This window comes from Brienomyrus brachyistius, chromosome 5 (assembly GCF_023856365.1).
Source record: "Brienomyrus brachyistius isolate T26 chromosome 5, BBRACH_0.4, whole genome shotgun sequence".
Lineage (NCBI taxonomy): Eukaryota > Metazoa > Chordata > Actinopteri > Osteoglossiformes > Mormyridae > Brienomyrus > Brienomyrus brachyistius.
This window is the reverse complement of record NC_064537.1, coordinates 15,615,071-15,625,610: the sequence shown is the minus strand read 5'-3', so window position 1 is coordinate 15,625,610 and position 10,540 is coordinate 15,615,071. Positions and strand designations below refer to the sequence as shown.

The following is a 10,540-nucleotide window of genomic DNA, read 5'->3' as shown; positions in this document are numbered from 1 at the left end:
TCATTGTTAAATAGCTGCCTTTGCTCATAAATCTAAGGCCACTTTAAAAAATACAACAAAATATGTTCAGAAAAATAACATTTTCATTAAAACCAAAGTCCAAAGCAGCATCCCTTTGTTACTATGCGTGAGATCTGGATAGGAGACAATCTCCAATGTGTGATATATAATTAGAATAACTATATCATTTACATGACTAAGGCAGCAAACACACAGCAACATTTCAGGCACAATGTTACTTTTATTGAAATCATTAGAGTATAACAGAGGATGGTTTCGGTCCATTGACCGCTGGGTTATGGGCCCAGCACACTTCCGCTGCGCCACCCTGCTCTGCGAGTAAGAAGGTCTACCATTGACAGTAGGATGTGAATCTATGTGGGGAAAAGGCAACAGATTGGGGGTCCATTGTCTAACAAAGTCAGTCATTACCACAACATTATTTTTTTATGGGGAAAACTTAACCTCAGCCCTTAGCAGAGGATAGTTTCGATCTATCGACCTCTGGGTTATGGGCCCAGCACGCTTCCGCTGCGCCACTCTGCTCTACAAGGGACAAGTTCTACTACTGACAGTAGGATCTGACCCTATGCAGAGAAAAGGAATGAGATTGGGGGTCCATTGTCTAACAAAGTCAGTCATTACAACAACATTATTTTTTTATGGGGAAAACTTAACCTAAGCCCTTAGCAGAGGATGGTTTTGATCCATCGATCTCTGGGTTACGGGCCCAGCACGCTTCCGCTGCGCCACTCTGCTGACCCAGTCTTTGGCCATTTACACCACTGTAACAGCGAATTATAGTCCTTGCCTTAAACTGGCTTTTAGGGCTATGGAACGTATCTTTCCGTTTTTTAAAACATAATGCCCTCAGATTCAGAATGGTGCCTTGGTACATTCCCCACCTTTTCCCCATTCTACCCCAAAATTACAAGAATAATTGGTTGTCTATAACTCCCATTGAATAACAATGCACACACCATCTTGGGAGGGGTGACGATTACCATAGACAATCTGCACGCTGTCGGACGCTGCAGGGCCTCATTAGGTCTGACTCAACACCACATGTCACCGAGAAGGAGAATGATGTGGAATCTCACGCACCCAACGGTTCAGGATTTTTCTCTCCTCTCCCCACTGCAGATGTTGGAACAGTGGATATTGAGCCCCCAGTCCCATTGCAGTTCACACCGTTGTTTATCGTGCACCATGACGTTTGCTACTGTGGAGATCCCTACGACGCCCATATCCCAGAAACTGCGACACCGAACAGCTAATAAAATGTAGTTTAGAACACAACACAACAGGTAATGGTATTAAGATTAGCTAGTGCATGAGGTTCGCAAACAGAAGTTTGGTTTTCTCCTGAAAGAAGCTGGCCTTGAAAGGGTGAGGAAATGAATCCAAAAAAGGCCTGACATGCTTAGATCTCACACACACAAATGAGTACGTCAGTAACAGCTCATTCCCAGGGCTCGCTGCTCACGGGGCTCCCCTTAAAGGCAGCACGCGTTCCACAGCTCGGGAGGCTGCCTCTTCAGCCGCTGACGCCGCTCATTAGCTTTCCACTAACTTTCGAAATGTCTGATTGGCTGATGCCTTCTCCTTCGGCGAATAGCGTGTGCCTCTTATAAATATGCCCAGAGATGCAGAGAGGTGTGAAGTACAGCCTACACGTCCAGGGTGAGTAAATGTTCATAGACGGATGGTTTTATTCATTTTTTTTTTTTGCCAAATGGCATTTAGAGAATCACACCACTCATATTTCGGGAGGCTGATAGCTATTTTGCGACGAGAGGTGGGAGTGCATTAAGATGCATGTTAAGCGGAACATCAGAGACGCAGACTCATACTTGGTGGCATTAAATACCAACTTGTGCTGACTATCAACTTGCATTAATGAGATACTCTTGAATATTAATTTTGCCAGTCCGGTGAGATCATGCATAAAGGGTAAATCTGTCCAGATTTGTCCTCTTTTGAGGTTAAATATAACACAGCAATTGTTTCCTTTTTCTTTCTAGCTAATCATTGTTATCCACGCTGTTCAACATTAATGCGCATTTAACTGGTTTCCACCTTCTTCCAGTCATATAAAACTGCCTATTGCATTTTATTGGAAATCCCAGCTCCATACCCACCTCTCGCCCCCACCTCTCTAAAGTAGTACATGGTTGGGGGGCAGTTCTGACAGCTCATTAACAGAGTGTGGACTTTTGGGTGTTTCCTACATTGTGAATTTACTGTATTCCAGGCTATATTATTTTTCATCAATAAAGTACAAAGGCAAGGAAAATGCCTGGGGTTGTTTCTTCCTTTGGAAAAATATGTTTTAGAAATGTCCTTAACCTTTTTCCTCTCTGACTGTTTAAGATATTGATGGTTTGGGGGAGTTTTACACACGTATACACATTAAGAATAATCGCAGGAACAGATGCCCAAACGATACACACATGCCCTCGCAGACACATGCACACAGAAGTGTTTGTGTGTCAGCTGGGAGCCCATTTCAGAGCCATACAAATAGACAGTGTTACCCTGGCCCCTTATTCCATTTGTGGTAAAAGGAAACCCGGTCTCCACGGTGACCAGAAACAAAAAAAGGGAGGCAGCCCGTCTCAAGAGCAGCTGGCTTTGAGAGTGAGCGAGTGACAGAGCAAGAGAGAGCGAGAGAGAGAACGAGAGAGAGAGAGAGAGCAAAGAAAAGAGAGACACGGCAGAAAAAAAAATCAGAAGAAAAGTACAAGAAAAGAGTGAAGAGGTACAGCAAGGCTGGGATACCAAGTAATTTGCTGTTAAAATGACAAAAGGACATAAAAGGACCAGTAAAGATATGAGAGATTTACTCAGAAGAAAGTAACTGAGCAAGAAAAAAGGAAAACAAGCAAATCAGAAAAACAACACGGCAAGAAGGAACGGCAGAAAAGTAAACTCATGGAGAAAAGTTTGTTTTTCTCCATGAAAAGTGTTCAAAAATCGCCCAAGCTAAACTGCATTTTTTCGTGTTTGGTTTACTGTTCTTGGGTGATTGAAACCTCCGGCAACTGAAAAACGACTGAGAGACAAGTCAGGGAAGGTGCCCTAAAGTGAAGAGTAACTACCTTCCCATTCCTGGAGGTAAGAAACAGTTCTGTGTTGTGCATGAAGGCTGCCCTGTCTGGATGCGCAGATGTCACACGCTGAGTTTGTTGTGCAACCCTTCAGTGTGAGAAATTCATTGGCTACCACGTCCGTAATGCTTCAGATGGAGTCCAGATGGGGGGGGGGGGGGGGGGGGGGGGCAGAAATGTAGAGCGTAGTTGTGAGCGCTTGAGTGTGCGAAACAGGGGTGTGTCAAGTGTGCAAGAAGAAACAAGAACTCCCGTAAAGCCGTAGAGAGTTCTGCTCTTAGGTGAGTTTGGACAAAGACAGACATCAGTGTGGGAGTTAGTTTTGCTTGCTAGCTTTGTCTGAATGCAGAGTGGGACACAAAAAAACTGCCTGCAAAGTCGACTCTCAGTTCCTGCTAATAAATAGAGAGACGGACAAAAAAGAGAAGAGATGGTGAGAGAGATAAAGAACAAGAAGGGAAAAGGATACAGCGGTCAGGCGCTCTCTGTGAGCACCCTGGCAGGTGGCACTTCTGAAAACTGTGACAATCAGCTGGAGAGACCCCCGCCAACCACAAACGCAGCTGATCTCCCCCTCCCCCAAACCACCCCCCTGACAAACCCAGCCAGATGGGCAGACGGCAGCCAGCACACATGAAAACAAAACCAGTGGATTCTCCAGCCCATTATGTGTTGTCCCATTGGAATGAACCGTCATATTTGCATATACATTCCCAGCAGGAATTTCACACGCAAACACTGCGGACGCACGGCGTGCGGACAGTCGGAACGCTGACGGCCGCGCGTCAGAAATAGCAGCATTCGCATGTGTGTCAGACTGTCTATAAAAAAAACTGCTTTGCTGGCAGCAGGTGCTTTTCTGCCGGGGAGAACCTGGACACTACATGGTACGTTCTACAGTAGCTGCCCCGTGGCAGTGCGGCCAGCTCAGGGCCAGGGCGGGTTAGGGTGGCATAACCGAGAAGGGGGGACTGGCAGCTCCATCCCACAGCACACTCACAAGGCCGCTCCCATTATTAAAGTAGGGGTGTGTGAGCGCGGATGGGGCCACGAGCACCACTCACTGTCAGGCGGCACCTGCTGGGCCAGCCTTCCTTGGCGTGAACCACTGACACAGTATCGCAGGGGGGTGAATGTATTGACTGGGGCGGGGAAATTAGAGTTTTGTGTCCCATACAGCTCATGTCCAGCTTCTGAGCCCTTGAATGATCCTGTGTGTTGTTTAATACTAGCTGGTGTGAGAATGGATGATCCTGCTTGTAAAGAACAGCTGTCCGTCCCGCCACTGTGTGCTCTGAACCCCTATTAGAGTTTCAACTGTCACAATGGGGTGACCCATCTATCTCACTCCAAGCTGGCCCGGCCAGTGATGCTCCTCACCCTCATCGGCCCACATCGCCGCCTTGTTCATGAAAGGAGTATGGGAGTCGCCCTCATGTCGTCTGCTATTACAAGGTTCACTTGGTGGGCTGATCCTGAAAAAGTCTTGCGGGTTTATAATTATAAGGCAAACCAATGTTCTGTTGAATGTTTAGGCTGCACTTGACTACTTGCTCCGTTTCCAAAAAGCAGAGAGAGGCTCCTATTTACACCGTATCCATGGTGGCCCATTCAGAGAGGAGCAAAACCTGGGAACTTCCAGGTCTAATAGTCCGATCTGTTTTGAGAAACACCAGTTAAAAGTTTTTGCACACAACAGGTTTTTACCAGTTTTCCAAAAATCTGCAGATTTTTAAGTGTTAAGCATTGGAAAGTTGAGCGAACAACTATAAGTGAAAATGCGAGTCAAATAAAACAAGTTTCCTTTATAACATGGAAAGAGTATGTAACCGTGCATGTCTGACATCCTATTATCTGGTTGTTTGGTGACGGCAGTCAAATTCTAGGCTGCCCTTTAACTTTAAATGCACTAATTAACTGTTTCATCCCATGAAACAGAGCAGCATTTAATGTCCCTTTTAGAAAGAGTGCCTCGAATTTTCTCTGCTGTTAAAACAACTAAAGGTCACTTTCATGAATCAAAGATACGTTTTCTTGCTAATAAAGGTACTCAAACGATGAACATACTATACATTTATTTGTTAGCAAAGAGTACTGAGTGTACTTTTAGTAAATGTTAAGTGAATAACATGCAAATGTAGAAAATCTGGTTGTATTTATCAGTTGTGCACAGGTAAATCTGAAATGTTCTTACCTGTTAAACCACTTCAAACTAAGATGTTTATGGCTTTACGGGTTTTTGGTGTCACAGACAAACCAAAGACAACTGTAAGGTGTAACAACACACCTTCGCGTAGTGTGGGATGGCGACGCTGACAGGGGGCACCCTACATGTCTCTCAGTATTCGTTTCAGCTGACCTTCCAGAACGCCTGCACCCATCCTTGAGAAACAGCATCCATAAGGCAACATGGAAGCCAAGCAGGAGGTGCTGGACCTGCTGCAGAAGGTCTGGGTGAAGCTGCAGGACCTGCCCCATGCTAGTGCTGCAGAGCTAGGACTTTTTTTCGTCCTAGTTCTCTTCATTGGTGCGTAACGTACTGACCACCTCGATATCGATGCTTAGAGAGAGGCTGCTGTCATGTGTGCCAATTAGATTGGAGCAGTAATTACAGTAGAACTGAAATAAATAAAAAAAATATTAGTGAAATATTATTGAACATATCTAGAAGATGGATAGGCGCATGGATGGATGGATGTCTCACTATGCCACTGAAAATCACTCTGGGTTGGTCAACAGTGAAGTTAACCACCTTTCAAAATGCCAGGACAAGAGAAAAATGTTATCATGTCATCAAGACCGTAATAAGTAGCACATGTGATGCAGGATTTCTGAAACTGAGGATGTGGCTGCCCTTATGTCCCTACAGCCACCTTCCTGCTCATGATCTTGCTGTCCTGTGCCCACTGCTGCTGCTGCGGCAAACCCAAGTATCAGGCCTCGAGGGTGCAGCCCATACACGCCGTATGAGACCGGGGACCGCCAGGACCGCCGGCAGCTGGTCAGAGCTCCGTGGGCCCTGCCGTGGTGATGCGGACCTCGCTCTGCGGCTATGGGGCTCATTTCAAGGTGTCCCAAAGACCCCCGAAAACAAGAGCTGCACCGATCCAATGTGCCCCCCCTAAAGGACGGAAGGCTGCAGGCTGAAAGACGAAGCATGGGAATAAAGCGGGATTGAAAATTTTAAGGGGCCAAATGCATGTAAAAAAAGGCTATGTGCTTGCTCCTGTGCTTTTGCTCGTCGTCAACAGCTGGATTTCTGTTTTCGCTCGCAGAGCAGCGCGGTTCTCCAAAAGACATCAACAAAAATATATTTATGTTTTAGTCAGAGAAACTACATGACGATTCATACTTCAAAGGAACCTTTTGAGTGGGGGTCAGCGTATCTCCATAGCTCTTTGATTTTTCAGCAATTTATTTTCACCCGATTGCCAATGAAAAGGCCAAAATCAAACAATCAAAGAGCTGTGCGACGTCGAAAATACTGTTTATGAACTGTATAAAACACAAGGGGTGTTAAAGGCCTTAACTAACCTTTGAATAAAGCAACAGATTGCAATTGCTACACTTCATCTTACCTATGACTGTCCAGCATTAAAAAAAGTGAACAATACACGTCCTGGTTTAACCCAAACATGCTGCGCACTCTAACAGTTAAGGTCAGGGTGCAGCCCCGGACTGCAGCTGCTGAGACTTGGCCTGCACACTGCACACTGCGATGCAGTGCGGCCTTTTCATCTGAGCATTATCCTCCCCTCTCCCTCCAAAGCAGTATGAAAATGCATCTCTATGCTGTTTGTTTATATGTTATTGATGTTGAGCTTTTGTTTATATATTTGTTGCGTCTGTGTGAACTCCCTGTAATTGTCTGGCTGATGAAAGGGAAAGCATATCGACGTAGCTTTATTTTGTCAGTTGGAAATAAAGGTTTTGTATGATTTTTGCTTTTTGTTTACATTTTTCAATTACTCATTTACAGAATTAAAGCTTCCTTCAACATTCACATGACTTGTGGTGATTTTACGCTTAAGATGACAACGTGTGCTAAAAAGTGAATGAGCTGCGTTGCAAATATATTATTATGTACAGCATTTAGATATGCATTTATTGCACGTTTTTCAAAAATATTTTATGCTATATAACCTTTCCATCTTCTAACCTGTTATCCTGGTCAGGATTGCGGGACAGTAATTCAGTACATATTATTAAAATGCACATCACAGATTATCACGAGGAAAATCCAGGGAGTGGAAGAGCTTTTGTTGCTCAAAAGGTCAAAGACACAGGGAATAAAATATCAGCAAACAGCACAATGTGTGTAACAAGCATATTAAATACCAGTCTGCACTTTGTGACATATTAGGAATGTTAACCTGTAAAGATGTGCATCTCTGTGCCAAAAACATCAAAACAAATACCTTGCATATATACAGCCCTCCGGTCCTGGCTGTACCTCAGTGAGGCTGCCTGACACAGGTGCACCACAAGTTCTTTATAAGACAGATGACAGCGCCGCTGGACACCAAGCTGCGATGGCTGTGAGCTCACAGAGGCATATCTACAGGCTGATTCCCTTCTATGGCACATGGCAGTATGAGGCCGAACCACACAACACAGGCCTCACTGTTGACTGCGATAATATTGCTGTTAAACATTAACCCAGGAACCTCTCTCCTACTGAGCAACACAAACAAACGTCAGAGCTGAAGCAGAGCGGGAGCTTATAGGACAATTCAGAATCACTGACGTTTCAGGAGATTCTTCGTGTAAAGCAAAAAGTCCGTCTGACAGACTCAGGAAGGGAGGTAACAGTCTCCGGTTCGCTCATTCCAGCACAAAGGCGAGGACTTCCACCTTCTTTGGCTACACGCACAGCAGCTGTCCGGCACGGCCGACATGGTGGTGGTGGAGAGGTGAGCTTCCAAGCGTGAGCTTGCACCAGAGATCCGTTCAAACATTGCCTGGCTGTAGAAGGCTCTGTAACACACTATAAAAATGAGCCTGATATAACGAAAACATTCTAGACAATGAATCGTGATCAAAGAGAGGGGGGCATGCAGAATTAAAAGGATCTACTTCCTGTTTAGCGTCTGCTGACCGAACATTGCTCTGCTTTTTCATGCTAGAGAAAACAGAGCCCTGGGTCTCATTTAACGCGACTTGGACATTCAGAAGTGATGGTCCACTGACAGCAAGAGAAAATAAACCAAAGACCAAATAACTATAACTCTGAATAAGAAGATGAGGTATAGAAGTGCTCATTCTTACTGAAAGACAGCATTCGGAGCAGAATAAGAGAAAACCACATGAGAACACTGAAAACTGTACGGAATTCAGCTGAAGAGGCAGTGTGTGGCGCAGTGGGCTAAGCCCCTGTGCCTGTGATTAGAAGGTTACTGGTTTGAGCCCAGTCTCAGCACATCTGTGGGTCCTTGAGCGAGGCCCTTAACCCCCAGCTCCCTGGGTGTTGCTGTGGGCAGCTGCCCTTCACAGTCAGCTTGTTCCTCCCTTCAGAGAGAGCAAGTTGGGGGAGGCATAAAGAGAATTTATCCACAGAGATTAATTATTATTATTGTGCAAGTCTAGCCTGACATGAGCATATAATGGATGGTTTGCCCAAAATTTTCATGAAGACTAAAAACATTAAAACTTTTACTCTGTTCAACAGCTCCATTGGCAATTATTCCTTTGTCTTTTTCCCTGTCAAACTCTAGTACACCTAAGTTGCCGGACTATGCTGGAACAGCACAGGACTGGGGGGAATGGGCGTGGCAGCGGCTGCAGGTGGAGCCCTGGGCACTAGGTGGCGCTGTGGTTATTGCGGCGTTCCTAGCAGCGTTTATGGCCATACTGATCTTCGCCCTGCTCTACGGCTGCTGCTGCTCCCCCCGCCCTGTCAAAGGGGTCCGGGACAGGGGCACGGTGATCTAGAAGCCAGCCGACACCTGTGACTCACTGCAGTCGCTGACTGCTCAATACGAGGTCAATGCTGTGGGCGATCAAGGGCAAAAGTCCCAATTCTACAGCAGTGGGAACACAAAGGCTGAAAGAGAGGCAATGCTGCATCTCAGATGAAAAGATCTCCCACTCTGCTGGCCTCTGCAGTAGGTGGCTGCTGAAGTATACATGTACATACAAATGCCGTTTTATAGAGAGACGATGACGGAACGCTTCCAGAATCAGCCCCTTCCAGATTAAAGGCCTAGTGTTATTCTGCACAGTCCCTGTGTTTGTGTATTTCTGCTTCCTGGGGTTTTCGCCCCGACCACTCTGAGTAACGAGGAGCAGTACAGAGTGACGTGTTCAGGGGACCATCACTACAGATACAGTGGCCTTTTGTGCCTCAGTCGGGGACCTTTAGCGCAATCAGCTCTTCCTGTTGGGTCCATGCTTCGTACTTTGGTAGAATAAAGGTCCCACATAGAAACCCTTAGAAAACTGTCATGTAACTCAATTAATGCATTTCCTAGATCATCTTAATTATCATCATGAGAGCACTTCAGCCAACTTCCACTTATTGTAGATATCCGTCCGTCCATCCATCCGTCCGTCCGTCCGTCCATCCATCCATCCATCCTCCAGCTGCTTGTCTGGGACACTGTAGCAGTGGGGCCTTGAACCTATCACAGGCAGCACGTTTTCCACAATCCAAAAACACACCTATTTTCTGTTGGGATGGTGTGTGTGTATGCATGTGTGCATATATATATATATATATATATATATATATATATGTGTGTGTGTGTGTGTGTGGAAGAGTTTTTATCTTGCCTGTAAATCATATCATATACATTTGCAAATGCTTAACATGCTTAACATACACCCAATCAATTCCCAGCCTCTTATCCTGGTCAAATTTGTGATTTGTGAGGTAGTACAAATTTTACTGAATCTTAGTTAGTATAAATTTCAAGTCAAGGTCAAATATAATACTTCTATTAAAAACGCACTAGTGTAAACACAGATTTGTGAACATCCTGACATTAAAGTCAATAACAATAATACAATTCTTAATGGAATTACTAAAATTATCCTGCGGTCCCAAGCTAAATGAACAAAACTGAACTTCTTGGTCAGTCTTTCAATAAACTAATACAACTAATACAAACAACAGAACGTAAACTAAAAACCGAGTTTTCGCGCTTCTGTCCTTTACACACGTGCATGTGTCAGCCAAAGCCCCCAAACTACGGAACTTGCCGAAATAACTACTTTCACACCAACTTCTTCACACCTTCATTCTGAAACTTTACTGGATCATCTCGTGAGAAATGGTCTGGAAGTATCAATAGTAACTTTTACCGCTCTCAAATTAAAACAAACTTATAAATACCATTCTTTAAATCCACAAAGACCTGAAATTCGGGAGTACCTACTATAATCTTCCTCGTCTCCCTAATGCAAAGCTACATACCGCCGCCTACAGTAAG

General features: G+C 45.0%; 2 long non-coding RNA genes and 1 other non-coding gene across 3 annotated transcripts; 1 reads left to right on the top strand and 2 right to left on the bottom strand.

Moving 5' to 3' along the window:
* Positions 1 to 687: 687 nt before the first annotated feature.
* Positions 688 to 759, bottom strand: trnat-cgu (transfer RNA threonine (anticodon CGU)). Its single transcript has one exon. It is a non-coding gene; the product is annotated as a tRNA-Thr (tRNA).
* Positions 760 to 2,564: 1,805 nt separating this feature from the next.
* On the top strand, positions 2,565 to 7,113 carry LOC125742881 (uncharacterized). Its single transcript, XR_007398223.1, has 3 exons — positions 2,565 to 3,117; positions 5,453 to 5,637; positions 5,980 to 7,113. It is a non-coding gene; the product is annotated as an uncharacterized LOC125742881 (long non-coding RNA).
* A 73-nt stretch (positions 7,114 to 7,186) lies between these two features.
* LOC125742882 (uncharacterized) lies at positions 7,187 to 10,535 on the bottom strand. Its single transcript, XR_007398224.1, has 2 exons — positions 10,444 to 10,535; positions 7,187 to 9,730 (listed from the first exon to the last, which is right to left on the bottom strand). It is a non-coding gene; the product is annotated as an uncharacterized LOC125742882 (long non-coding RNA).
* Between the last annotated feature and the right edge of the window lie 5 nt (positions 10,536 to 10,540).